Source organism: Dysidea avara, chromosome 4 (genome assembly GCF_963678975.1).
Source record: "Dysidea avara chromosome 4, odDysAvar1.4, whole genome shotgun sequence".
Classification (NCBI taxonomy): Eukaryota; Metazoa; Porifera; class Demospongiae; order Dictyoceratida; family Dysideidae; genus Dysidea; species Dysidea avara.
The window spans coordinates 30608886-30624326 of record NC_089275.1 but is presented as its reverse complement, the minus strand read 5'-3'; the positions used below and the strand labels follow the sequence as shown (position 1 = coordinate 30624326).

Below are 15441 nucleotides of genomic sequence, written 5' to 3'. Positions count from 1 at the left end.
ATTACTTTCTTTTCTTCTCTTGGAAGGCGCCACTCGTGTAGTCAGTGTAGTGATCGCTTCTTCACAACATCGACAGTAACCCACAATCGATAATTTGGGTAAATACGAGATGCAGTGCTCTAGCTTACGCATGCGCATCGAGTCGATGCTTAGACGGGATCGAGATTTCACGTAGTGATTAAATAGCTTTGGTAAGGAAAGTTAACAATATGACAATAATAATAACTATAATATTACATGTTATAAAGGCTAATTACAGTTGTAAAAAATTTGATCGGCACAAATGGCCGACCAACGGCTACATTGATCGGTCAACAGCATCACTTGGTCGGAAAATGGCCAAGGGCCGACCGTTATATTGTACTCTGATTATGTTCAAATTATGCCCATAATAATTTCCAATTTATGGATAAATAATAAGTGGCTGAAGCACAAACTTGTCAAAATGTATATCACAGAAAAGATCGATATACTCTAATTGAACAGTCAGCTATATGATTGTTATAATTATTAGAGTTACTGACTGTTCTATTAGAGTATATCGATCTTTCTGTGATAGCTATTTTGATGAGCAAGAATTCATACTATAACACAAATATTCTACCTATTATGCTAGCATTATGCTCAATTCTTTCAGACACCTATTATGCTCATAATTATGCCAGCATAATCGGTGGGTCCCTAAAGATAACTTTTGTGGATTGTTACAGGTACTGTACTGCTAATTGAATTAGACACAAGCTGATTTGATAAGCAGAGCTTTGCCATTGATTTAGTAATTGGATATGGTCACTGTCTTGGCAGATTTGGCCACACCAATGCAGTGATTGCATGTTATACCTGTACAGTTTGCATTGGGGGGCGACTAAAGCAAGGTTTAAAATGGGCTCCAGTCAATGGTGTAACTTCTTTGAAGGTGAAAAAATGATCCTTCAGTGCTTCCTTAATTACCCAGTATTAGGACTGAATGCTACTAAATATTTGTTATATTGTAACTGGATTTTAATGGAATGGCGAAGCGTACTATCGAGAGTACTTTAACTGATTTGAAACTAAGATAAGTACACTGCTTGAAGAAGTCGAATGGATATTAAAGAGTCACAAGAATACTGATGTATTCACCTCTTCATGGAGGTTCAGTAACAAAAAGTGGAGTGAAAGTTCAGTAATGAAATGAGGAGTGGAGGTTTAGTAACGAAACGAGGAGTGAAAAAATGAGGCTAGCCAAAGTGCCACATCTATTCACACTGATTAACTGCATGTATATATTCAATTGATTTTTAGACTGTCAGATGTCTGCACTGCCTAGTGTAAATTCACTAAAACCAAGCTGAAAACTTCTGTGATGGTACCAACTTGAGTAGCAGCAAATACTAATATTATTCCGTTTGAAATTATCGCATGGATGAATGATTGTCAACACGTTGTACTATTATTATTATTATTATTACTAGGACTGGGTCACACATAACCAAGTAAATTTGTTAATGTATAAACAACTTGTATTTGCTTTGTCTAATTGTGATGTATAATAAGTATAGTAAGACCTCCACTATCTGAACATCTGTTTCAGTTCAATCTTAAAAGTGTTCAGTTAAGTGCATTTGTTCAAATAAATGAAGCCCATTTGTTTATAATAGTTACGTTCAACTACTCTAATAGAACATACACTTACTCTAATAGAATGTTCACGTAATGACAAAATACTCTAATAGGTCACACATACCCTAGTATAACAGTGGTCCCATTAATGTTCAGCTATCTATACCCAAATATTCTGTTATTCAAACAGAAGTGACTGTTCTATTAGAGTATTTTGCTTAAGTGTGTATGTTCTATTAGAGTATTTGAATGGAATTCTGATAAATCAATGGGTTTTAACTTTCCATTATTTAATCAGTTTAAATGATAACAAAGGGAAAGCCATGTGCACAGTGTACATACACAAAATACATGGTCATATTATTAAGCTGATGTCACCAGTAACGATACAAAGACAAGAAAGCTCAGTATAACTTCGTAACAATGTTAAAGTATGCTATCAACATTATATGGCAACATGATAAGTAGGTGTGGCTCACAAAAAAGCTAGGTTGTGTGGCAGAACTAGGTTAAAACACTTCAACGTGAACTAATTGATCCATTGCACACGTGATCCAATCCAGGTCAGACTCAGACATTTGATCACACGTCGGATGATCTAACGCTGTGAAAGCGATCAGTGGACAGCCTACTGTGAATGAGCACAAAATTTACAAGGCAGACATTTCAGCACAAGAAACGTTCAGGATACAAATCCATCCTTCTGTCAGCCTACAACATGTGCAACAGTGTAGTGCCAATTTATCAGTAAATTTAATACAAAATCAAATGGTACGTATTTCGCCAAATTAAAATTTTGGCAACTGCAAATTGCCTAAATATTATTTTGTTGTTACACAACATTTACACATGCTTTGAGGTTATGCTATGACGTTATCACTTGTCAGCAGAAGTTTACCAAGTGAGTGGGCAAAAGACAATACCAGTTAATAACCAGTTTTTCCATACCAGTTTACAACACTACTATACAGATAACAAGCGTCAACCCTGTGCGCAGCGTACATACATAATAATATTATGTGGTCAACTTATATAAAGCTAATGTCCCCAGTACCATGTATGACACTGAATAGGACCATCATCAACCCCATCTACTTTATTCTCAGTACAACTTCGTAACAATGCTACAGTATGCTATAAAAATTATAGAATTACAGATGGACCAGCCAACACAACACAGAAGCAGCAATGTTAAAGAAAGATCGAGAGTTATCCATTACTTAATTTCACTGAATGTACATACAATAGTCACATACGTATGAGACCATCTCAGCGAAAACCCGTCTAGTTCGCACAACCTCTGAATATTTTTTTATTTTCTCAGCATTATCTGCATTGTCCAAGGAATGGTTCACCAAAGTTTCAGCTATCTGTGGTGAGTATCCCAGAGGTTTTACGGCTCCTATGGCTTGGAGGGAAAGGCAGTTGCCTTTCTTTGGCATGCGGAAATTCTTGTGGTTTCAGAGAATGTTAGAATCCCTAAGCATTCCTACCTCCAAGCCTTTGTAGTAAAACATGCTGTATACATCATGTAAATTTGTGACTGGGCCTGCAAAAATAGGCCATATAGGCACATGATTTTTTCCTACTTTTTCACACTTCCATCACTCATGACTTTTTATACAACTATGCTATGGCAATGCAATTTCAGCTCTTAATCAGCATTTAATTGGCTTTTTGATACAATTTACAGAATATAAATATTCTGCTCCAGTACTGAGATATGATCTGTAGTGTGAAAGGGTGTAGTTTGTGCCCACATGCCTGGTTATTGCAGGCCCGGTCACATTTGTTGAAAAGGGGCCTATTTGAGAATTAATAGGAGATTCCATGGAACCCTGCACACCTACCAAAACAACCACCATCTGTTGACAGTGGCAACCTGTTCACAACAGGGTAAGTCCTGCTGACCGGGTTAAACTGACAAGCAACATTAATCCCTGCAGTTTTCTGCTAATTTCATACAGTTGATATTCATCCAACACATAGACATTAATTTTGTAATTCTGTCTACAGTCAGCAGAGATTTGATGAAACGCTTAAGAAACTTATACCGCGTTTACACTACTAATCATAAGTGAGCCAGCTCGCATTAAAGTGGGCCAGCCTGTTTCCTGCTTGAAGTGTAAACACAACCACACCAAACTAAACCGTGCCACAATGGCCTGGTTTACTTAACAGGGTCAGCACGGTCCAGCACGCATCAGCCTCGTTTCCTGTGATAGTGTAAACAAAACCGTCACTACAAACCGGACTGCACTTGCGTATAACTTTACGCGCTTGATTGCGGCAAAGGCATGGCGTCTTGGAGTGATAAAGAAGTATTACCCAGTAGAAACCATCTTGCAAGATCCTGCAGGATCTGTGCATGTAAGTCTTGCAAGATTCTTGCAAAAGTCTTGCAAGATTTCTGTAAATCCTGCAGGATTCTGATTCTTGCAATAAAAAAGGACCTTTTCTTGCAAGAATCCTGCATAATCCTGCAAAATTCTTGCAAGATCTTGTGAAATTTTCTAGCATAAATTTTCTGGCATACCTTTTCTTGCAAGATTTTACAAAACTATTCTTGCAAGAAAGTTTAATGCACTTCGGTTTCTTGCATGTCTTGCAAGACCATCATTAGCTTTACACATGCATCCTATAGCTGGCCACTTATAATTCGATAATCAATGAATATGAAAACATTTATTAGTAGCTGAACATAATCTTGTAAATGGACATGACTCTTGCTCCAAGCTGTTGTATTTAACTCTAACTTGATTGTTGTACAGAACTTGATTCCCAGCTATCGTAGAAAACAACACATTTAAGGAATGTTCCACCACTATATAGTTTGTTACCTATGTTTATCCATTGAAAATATGTCACATACAGTTATCGTCAATGCTATTTCGGTTTTGAATTCCTCACTGCATGCTGTATTAGGTAACCTGTAATATGCAGTTGCAATCATATATAAAACAGTATTAGTCACTACCTGGAGTTCATCATTTCGTTGTTGAGGTCAACTGATTGGATGATTGCTTGCATTATCTTGTTTACAACCAGTAGCGTACAGTGTTAATGCTCTCAACTTTATGGATATTCTCAGTGACGTTGAGGCATCCATACTAATAAACATTTAAATGCTCACTTATGTCAACTAAACATTATCTCCTTACAGGATAAAGCAGAGCAAGAGCCAACTTGGAAGTGGCAAGATGTAACCGCCTACTATGATGTGTATTGTATTGTAGCTATCCTTCTGTATGAAAAAAATATTATTGTTCTATAGTGACTTGGTAACCTACAGTATAATTTAGATACTAGTCACACCAGAATATGCCAATGATACAAACTAGCTTACCAGATAATTTATAGCAAGACATCATTTTACTGCCTAGACGGCTCTGCATAGTGACGGAACTTCAGAGACGCATGTTCTCACACATCGATAAATTCCCAGTTTCTTCGCCTTCACGCTAGAAAACTATGGTTGCAGTGTTGTAGGGTACCATCATGTAGCTTGCACCATAGCGGGCTGAAAGACCGGCCACTACTCGCCGTAGCCATCACAACTAGCTCGCACTAATACTGCACTTTTCCTCTCAGTCTTTAAACTTCCTTTGCCATGTCACAATAGGGTACCATACTACAAGTAACGGCGACTTCCACTAGAGCCGCTTTATGATGTAAGTCACGATTTCACAGCTCGGAAATAACTCCCACCGGAAGAAACCGGCCAGCAATCATTCAAAATACGAGTAAAAACTTAAATGTCACCTTTTAGATCAAGAATTTCAATAGTAAAATAATTCTTTCTTCACTACTCCACTCGACACCGTTGCTAAAGAAGCCGTTTCTATGGTAATATTCTTTACTCTAAATAACGCGCTTATTATAGAATATTGTATTTAATAATTTAAAATGTATTTCGGTATTTTTCTGCGACAGCTTATCCTTCTGGTGACTCTGTGACTTCTGTCAGGCTCTTGGCATGGTGTTATCAGCCTTGTATAGCTATAAACACTGAAAGAAAGAAAAAAAAAACATGAATGACAACTACCTCTGGTCCTGTACTGAAGCTACCTGTAAAATGTATTGCTGTACATGCTGTTACTTGGATATCTTTGTACTCTCCATGAACTACTAGTGACTTGGCTCCAGGGGTAGCTACTAATCCAGAACTTTCCTCAATGCGGCAGATAGTCATCATATAGTACGTAAATCATTTTCCCCAAAGTATATTATAATTCTTTCAATTAAGTGTATATATAATTAAATTCAATTAAGTAAGAAGTTTTCAAGAATCTGTATAATCCTTGCAAGATTTTTATGTTCTTGCAAGAATAGAGTGATTCTTGCACTAGATATTCCTGCAGTCATATTTTCTTGCAAGATTTTAACTACTCTTGCAAGAATTTGACAAGAAATTCTTGCAATCATAATTTCTTGCAAGAACTTGCAGGATCTTGCAGGTTCTTGCAAGATGGTTTCTACTGGGTAAAACTGATTGAAATATGGGGTGAACAAACAATACAGGAGCAGCTAGAGGGTTGTAAGCGAAATCGTGAAGTTTTTGATAAGATTTCTCGTGAAATGGCAGTGGCTGGCTTCACTAGAACGGGTCCACAATGTCGTGAAAAGGTGAAAAAGTTGAAAGGAGAATATAAGAAAATTAAAGATGGCTTGAAACAGACTGGAAATAATAGGAAGACGTACAAATTCTTTGAAGAGCTAGATGAGGTAATGGGGACCAAGCCAGCAATAGCACTTCCTGTATTGTTAGATACGTTCAGTACACCTACAACAGAATCATCAGATCATGAGGAAGCATACCAGAGGAATGATGAAGAAAGTTTAAACAATAGCCTTACTAGTGGTGGTTCTGTGGATGGTGATGGCAAAGCTGAGGAGAAGCAATCAAGTGAAGTTAATGACAAAGATAAAGCTGCTGAGAAAAGGGTAGAAAAAAACCAGTATCAAAAAAGCGATCCCGAGATGAAAAGCTTGAGAAAACATTAGACACGTTTATGAAAGGGATGACCAAAGCTCTGATCAGCACTGATGAATGTTTTATAAATCTTGAAGAAAAGCGCATTAAATTAGATAAGATGATGCTGAAGATGGAGAATGACAGGATTAAAGAAAATGAAGCAAGAGAAGAGCGCTGAAGAAGAGAGGATAGAGAGTTTCAACTGAAGATGTTTACACTATTGCATAGTAATAATGCTACTCCAACTCAACAACCCATGATGCCTTCTCAATATTACTACAATTCTAGCTCCAGTAGTGCAAGTAGCACTTCCGGAATTGATCCGATGTATGAGTGGCCAGGAAACTGCGACAACTAGTGAGCTGTAAAACTACAGGATTGTGTATGATTTTCATCTACAGGTGATCTTTCTGTGTGATTTAATAAAACATGTGACTATAATAAAACATGCGATTATAACATGATTTAACAAAACATGAGTTATTAACTACTATAATACTGCACTAGCGTTTTACGTATATTTTCAGCTGTAGATGAAACAGCACTTGTACTAGCTGATGCTGATGGTTGATCAGAATCTATACCTTCTAGCCAAATCTCATTGAAAGTTTCTCCATGGACTTCACATACATTGTGGAGAATACAGCAGGCTATGATGATGTTTGGAATGTTCGCAATAGACATGTCATTTTGTTTCAATAACCGCCGCCACCTGGCCTTTAACCGCCCAAATGCATTTTCACTCACAATTCGTGCTCTAGAAAGCCTGTAGTTGAAGGTTCTTTGGGCTGCTGATAAAGATGAATTATGTGGAAATGGCTTCATTATCCAAGTAGATAGTGGGTACGCTGAATCAGCAACAAGGAATGCTGGTATGTTTTGTCCCAGAATAGTTAATGAGTGTTGCTGAAGTATTTCTCTTGAAGTAGCTTTATGATACAGTGATGAATTAGCTAGCACACGGGCATCATGCACACTCCCAGGCCATCCACAATACACATTGCGAAACAAATAGTTATGATCAACAACCCCTTGAACAATGATGGAGTACCACCCCTTCCTATTGTAGTAATCAGTATGATTCATTGCTGGTGCTCTTACAGGAATATGAGTACCATCAAGTGCTCCAGCACATTGTAAAAATCCCCATTTACGAACAAAGCCATCAATTACTTCCTTGAGCTCATCACCATGTGGGAACACTATATACTGAGACATCATACTTTCAACTATTGCTGTACAAGTGTCATGGACAATTACACATACAGTGCATCTTGCAATACCAAACAAATGACCAATAGTGCGATATTCACCACATGTGGCTAAACACCATAATGTTATGGCTACTCTGTGTTCTACACTGATAGCTACACTGATAGCCTTACGCAGTTTAGTATCTTGCCTTTGAATGAGAGGCTTAAGCTTCTGACATATATAAGTAAATGTTTCTCTACTAATGCGAAAATTCTCCAGCCAATCAGTAGCAGTAAAAGTACTTAACTCAACATGTTCCCACCAGTGAGAAGACCTAAAAACATAAATTTGTGTGGCAGCTTGTAATTTAATAGCTTTGCAAGGATTCAACATACAAAGGTAACTATACATACTGTACCTCGGCAGAGTCTACAGTTGCCTCGGTGTACGCAGTGTAAATACTCTTAATAAAAGAAAGATGTTACAACTTATTAATATAACTGCTTTCCGTCTAGATTTCAAGCGTTTCAATCTATTTCTTCTTAGTCTTGTCTCCCTTTGGGTTTTAAAGTTGGCCACAGTTTGAATTGGTGTAAAATTGTGTGAATCTAAGTAGCTAAAGAGTAGTAATGATAACAGTTGCGTTTGGTCAGCCATTTAACAACCAGTAAATTACTAAAAACGGATATAACACGTGAAGGGTTTCTGTGGTCAGCACTGTTTGCGCTTCATAGTGTAAACAAGGGCCAGCTTGGTTTTGGGCATGGTTTACTTTTGATCACATTAGAACCAGGCTGAACCAGGCTAAGTGTAAATGCGGTATTAGCTAACATTATTATGAAATCAGAGAGAAAATTTACAATGCAGAGTCTCAAATTCATAAAAGATTTGCCTGTTAAAGTTTTGAACTGTGAAAGTATTAAACTAACAGTATTAAATTTTGATCATCCACCACAGTAAGTTAGGGATTTCCAGATACATAGCTATGTATTCTAGATCCTTCGTTTATGATCCACGACTGAGCAAAGGAATGGAAAGCAATAAGGGTATAGTTGGAGTACCAAAATATATTCCAATAAGAAGAAATACTGAAGCTTTGTCTTGATACATAAAGCACTGCTGAGATACAACACAGTTTGCTTGAGCATGTACTGTAAAATGATTTATGTAAAAAAACTTTCCATAAATGTGATAAACAGGAGATCGAAGACATCATTTGTAATTCTAAGCAACCACATGAGGCGTAAACCATCATTCACATTATGTATTGAATGGGATATGGTTTAGAGATACTGTAGCCTTTGGCTATCAATATATAGGCAGAAGAAGTCTCTGCTAGGAAAGCATTAAATTCATGCCCACCATGTTTATCAAGCAATTTGGATACCAGCATTCAATCACATAGTTGAGAAAACGGTAATCCTGAAAATCAGGTGCAATTACCATTACTGGTGGTATCTGCTGGACACGTTCCTGGCAAGGCATCAAGCGCACTGTAACACTCATAGTGAACTTATTCTATGTAGCACAAGCTTGCAGCTCAATGTAGCAGCGATTTCAACTATATATGCACTTAACAAACAGGTGTGAGTATGTCATGTGTGCTTAACAGGAAATATGTGCTTAATATAATTATAACCATTAGTTTGTGTCTAATAGCTGGAGTGTATGTGGCACTTGCAATCTACACAAGCAGCAATTTGGAGAGGGCTACAGCTAGGACCCATATGTCCACATAGCTTTTGAGAATGTTGTTTTGTTGCTAATACAGATTTTCAGGCAGTAGACCAAATGGAAGGAGCTGCATGCAAAACACTCACATGGTCTGAACAAGACTTGGAGTAGGGTATGATAGTTCATCTGCTAAAGACTCTCCCTCAATAACACAGTAACTAGTCAAACAGAATGCTACCAGTTTCTGCTGAGCCACAACCCACAATAGAACCATTTCAAATAATAGTATCAGGTAGGCATACTTTTATTGATGTGTGGAAACCAGTCACATAAATTTTTGACATAGACTGCAAACTTAGACTGCTTTTTCTCCTAGCACCCAACATTTTACCACTAACAATTTACACCATCAGTAACCTACAGCACTACTGTTAGGCCCCATCCCCTATTAGGCCGCTCTCATCTAATTAAGAAATGTACCAACTTTGTCTGGCAAGTACACTGCTTCATTTATTTTGTTTAACTCTATGACTTTCACTTAAATTTCTGCTAAATCACAAAAGATATGAGTGGAGACACAATGGTTAACCTATCCACGCACTGACTTTCAGCTTCTTACCTTTAGCAGTTTGCCATGTAGGTGTGACAACGTTTTGTTTCATGAATACTTGTTACTGTATATGTACAAATTTTTGAGGAATGCAATTTTTCCAGATTTTGCTCTGTGTGCAAAAATTTCATCCCCAAACACATTAAGGATTGGCTTGTTGTTATACAAGTACACAAAAAAATTAGAATTTTTAACTAGAGTAGTAACCATAGCACATCAATAAAAAGTACTGAAACAAGCTGGAGTAGTGCACAATAATAAACAACAGTAAAACAATATATTATATATATCAAGACACACGGTAGTGTGTCGTGCGGCCCAAGAAGTCGGCGCGCCACACCGTGAGTATATTAACAGGAAGACAGAAAACGCAATTTTCACACCTATGTAGCTCTGTGATCCTTATCCGATTGGAACCAAATTTGTTAGAGAGGTGCCGGCCAGCAAGGGGAGTCTACACACCACATTTGAAGAAAATCGCTCCAGCCATTTCCGAGATACGAGCGAACAAAATTTCGTTTTAATTTCTTCGTTTTTTTCTTCTTCATTTAGCACATTTCGCAAAATCCGCCATAGAACACGAATGCGTGCTCGGATCGGGCTGACATTTGGCACACTTAAAGGGCTGATTAAGGTGGATCGCTGTACCAACTTTGGTAGGAATCCGATGAACATTCACGGAGTTATGACCGATTATTTGCGTAACATAAGGTCGAAGGTCTGTCACGCCTACAGGGTAAACTCTTTTGAGGAATCAGTTGAAAATTGCTATGTACATGGAGCAACCATCGTAGGAGTGCCTTTTTATGGTTTAAAAGGAATAGGGATAAAGACCACGGAGATATGACACAAAACCCGACCTGTGTCAAAATTACACGATCGATTTTTATGAATAAAAATATGATTAGTTTTCGTGTCTATCAGGCAAACCGCTTAGAGCAATGAGCTGAAAATCAGTGTGTAGATGGAATAATCATCATAGAAAGTCCTTGCAGTAGTACAGAAGAATCGGATTACAAACCACTGAGTTATGATTCGAAACGCAACTACGTGTAGCAAATGCGGAATCGAGATACTCTAATAGAACAGTCACCCTAATAAAGCATTCAGCTGCATTTATAATTTACTCAATTATATTACATTGCATAGGGAATTCAGCTACAAACAAGTCACCCTGTAGTCAGATCAGCCAGAAGAAGGTACCTAATAGAGAGTTCAGCTACAAAGAAACCATCATGTAGAGAGTTCGGCTCAAACAAATTGCTCTGTAGAGAGATCAGCTAGAAGAAGTTACCTTGTAGAGAGTTCAGTTACAAAGAATAACCTGTAGAGAGTTCAGCTAGGAACAAGTCACCCTGTTCAGAGATCAGCTAGGAACAAGTCGCCCTGTACAGAGATCAGCTACAAACAAATCATCCTGTAGAAAGATCAGCTAGAAGAAGTTACCTTGTAGAGAGTTCAGCTACAAACAAATCACCCTGTAGAGAGTTCAGCTAAAAACAAGTCACCCTGTAGAGAGATCAGCTAGAAACAAGTCACCCTGTAGAGAGTTCAGCTAGAAGTTACATTGTAGATAGTATTATTATTATTATTATTATTATAGTTCAGCTACAAAGAAACTACCATGTAGAGAGTTCAGCTGCAAACAAATCGCCCTGTAGAAAATTCAGCTACAAACAAACCACCCTGTAGAGAGTTCAGCTACAAACAAGTCACCCTGTAGAGAGATCAGCTAGAAACAAGTCATCCAGTAGAGAGATCAGCTAGAAGGATAACCTTGTAGAGAGGTCAGCTACAAAGAAATAACCCTGCTTCATCTTTTCTTCTTCTTGTGGTAAAGAAAAAATGATAGGTTAAAAAAGCCCTAAAGTATACAAATACAAAAAGAAGTGAAACCTAATCCAAAACAGCCAAGTTGTAAAAAAGTGCGGCCCTCAGACAGGCTATGGTGAAAAAAGATGTGAAATCCAAGGTGGCGGCCAAGGAATGGCTGTGATGGTAGGTTAATGGTAAAAATTTTAATAATGACAATTCAGGTGAATTTTGTGTAAAGACCAAGCGGCACCAAATTCACCTGAATTGTTGTTATTAAAATATTTACATAAAACACGAATGCGTACTCGGATAGGGCTGAAATTTGGCACACTTGAAGGGCTCATTAAGACGGATCTCAGTACCACCTTTGGTAGGAATCCGATGAACATACACGGAGTTATTACCGGTTATGTGCGTAAAATAAGGTCGAAGGTCTGTCACGTCTACAGGGTAAACCCCTTGGAGGAATGAGTTGAAAATTTATATGTAGATGGAGTAACCATCTAGAAGTGCCTTTTTGTGGTTTGAAAGGAATTGAGATAAAGACCATGGAGATATGACACAAAACCCAACCTGTGTCAAAATTACCCGATCGATTTTTATGAATAAAAAAATTATTAGTTTTCACATCTACCAGGCAAACCACTTAGAGCAATTAGCTGAAAATCAGTGTGTAGCTGGAATAATCATCATAGAAAGTTCTTGCAGTAGTACAAAAGAATCGGATTACAAACCACTGAGTTATGATTCGAAACGCAACTACGTGTAACAAATGCGAGATCGAGATACTCTAATAGAACAGTCACCCTAATAGAGCATTCAGCTACGTTTATTACTTACTCTATTACAGAATCAAGACACACGGTAGTGTGTCGTGCGGACCAAGAAGCCGGCGCGCCACACCCGTGAGAATATTGACAGGAAGAACGAAAACGTCATTTTCACACCTTTGTATCTCGGTGATCACTTATCTGATTGGAACCAAATTTGCTACACAGTTGCCCGCCAGCCAAGGGAGTCTACATTCCAAATTTGAAGGAAATCGCTCCAGCCATTTCCGAGATACGAGCTGCCAAAGTTTCGTTTTTTTTTCTTGGTTTTTTTTTCTTCTTCGTCTTTTCGCACACTTGCAAAAATTGCTATAACAAGCAAACGTGTACTCCGATCGCCTTGAAATTTGGCACACAGAAAGGGAGTCCAACGGCGAATCCTAGTATCAAATTTGGTACAAATCCGATGAATGGTTCAGGAGTTATGACCGATTATTCGCGTAAAACAAGATCGATTTGTTGTCACGCCTACGGGGTAAACCGCTTCATGGAATGAGTTGAAAATTGCTATGTAGATGGAGTAACCATCGTAGGAGTGCCTTTTGGTGGTTTGAAAGGAATCGAGATAAAGACCATGGAGATATGACACAAAACCCAACCTGTGTCACAATTACGCGATCGATTTTTATGAATAAAAAAGTATTAGTTTTCACGCCTACTAGGCAAACCGCTTAGAGCAATGAGCTGAAAATCGGTGTATAGCTGGAATAATCTTCATAGAAAGTCCTTGCAGTAGTACAGAATAATCGGATTACAAACCACTGAGTTATGATTCGAAAGCAAACTCCGTGTAGCAAATGCGAGATCGAGATACTCTAATAGAACAGTCACCCTAATAGAGCATTCGACTAATTTATTTATTCCATTATAGAATTTATTACATCACAAGTTATTCTGTAGGGAGTTCAGCTGCAAACAGTTAATCTTATAGACAGTTCAGCAAGAAGACAGTCACCATGTGGAGAGTTAAGCAAATATATCACTATAGAGATTCAGAACATTACAAGTCACACTGAAGAAAGTTCAGCTATAAACAAGTCATGCACTGTGTAGAGAATTCAGCTACAATTAAGTCACTCTCTAGAGAATTCAGTTACACAGAATTCAGCTACACACAAGTCACTGTGGAGAGAGTTCAGCTACAAACAAATTACCCTTTAGAGTGATCAGCTACAAACAAAACACTTTGCAGGTTGTTCAGCTGCAACAAATCAACCTTTAGAGCGATCAGCAATGAACAAATTAACACAAATCTACCTGTAGAGAGATAAGCTAGAAACAAATCACCCTGTAGAGAGTTCAGCTACAAAAATCACCCTGTAGAGACATCAGCTAGAAACTAGACACAATGTAAGGAGTTCAGCTACAAGCAATCACCCTGTAGAGAGTTCAGCTAAAACAAATCAACCTGCAGAGAGATCAGCTACAAACAAATCATCTTATAGAGAGTTCAGCTACAAACAGATTACCTGTAGAGAGATCGGCTACAAACAAATCAACCTGCAGAGAGATCAGCTACACACAAATCAACTTGTAGAGAGATCAGCTACAAACAAATCACCCTGTAGAGAGATCAGCTAGAAACTACACACAATGTAAGGAGTTCAGCTACAAACAAATCACCCTGTAGAGAGTTCAGCTAAAACAAATCAACCTGCAGAGAGATCAGCTACAAACAAATCATCTTATAGAGAGTTCAGCTACAAACAGATTACCTGTAGAGAAATCGGCTACAAACAAATCAACCTGCAGAGAGATCAGCTACACACAAATCAACTAGTAGAGAGATCAGCTACAAACAAATCACCCTGTAGAGAGAGATCAGCTAGAAACTACACACAATGTAAGGAGTTCAGCTACAAACAAATCACCCTGTAGAGAGTTCAGCTAAAACAAATCAACCTGCAGAGAGATCAGCTACAAACAAATCACCTTATAGACAGTTCAGCTACAAACAGATTACCTGTAGAGAGATCGGCTACAAACAAATCAACCTGCAGAGAGATCAGCTACACACAATTCAACTTGTATAGAGATCAGCTACAAACAAATCACCCTGTAGAGAGATCAGCTAGAAACTAGACACAATGTAAGGAGTTCAGCTACAAGCAAATCACCCTGTAGAGAGTTCAGCTACAAACAAACCAACCTGTAGAGACATCAGCTAGAAACTAGACACAATGTAAGGAGTTCAGCTACAAGCAATCACCCTGTAGAGAGTTCAGCTAAAGCAAATCAACCTGCAGAGAGATCAGCTACAAACAAATCACCTTATAGAGAGTTCAGCTACAAACAGATTACCTGTAGAGAGATCGGCTACAAACAAATCAACCTGCAGAGAGATCAGCTACAAACAAATCACCTTATAGAGAGTTCAGCTACAAACAGATTACCTGTAGAGAGATCAGCTACAAACAAATCACCCTGAAGAGAGGTCAGCTACAAAAAATCACCCTGTAGAGATATCAGCTAGAAACAAATCACCCTGAAGAGAGGTCAGCTACACAAAAATCACCCTGTAGAGAGATCAGCTAGAAACAAATCACCCTGAAGAGAGGTCAGCTACAAGCAAAACACCCTGTAGAGAGTTCAGCAACAAAGAAACCATTATGTAGAGAGTTCAGCTGCAAACAAATCACCTTATAGAGAGTTCAGCTGCAAACAAATCACCCTGTAGAGAGATCAGCTAGAAACTAGACACAATGTAAGGAGTTCAGCTACAAGCAAATCACCCTTTAGTG

The 15441-nt window shown here is 38.2% G+C and overlaps 1 protein-coding gene and 1 long non-coding RNA gene across 2 annotated transcripts in view; both read right to left on the bottom strand.

Moving 5' to 3' along the window:
- LOC136254635 (fasciclin-2-like) overlaps positions 1-15441 on the bottom strand; it is a 372927-nt gene that overhangs the window by 284240 nt on the left and 73246 nt on the right. The window lies entirely within an intron of this gene.
- On the bottom strand, positions 4658-5554 carry LOC136254670 (uncharacterized). Its single transcript, XR_010700660.1, has 3 exons — positions 4949-5554; positions 4764-4846; positions 4658-4712 (listed from the first exon to the last, which is right to left on the bottom strand). It is a non-coding gene; the product is annotated as an uncharacterized lncRNA (long non-coding RNA).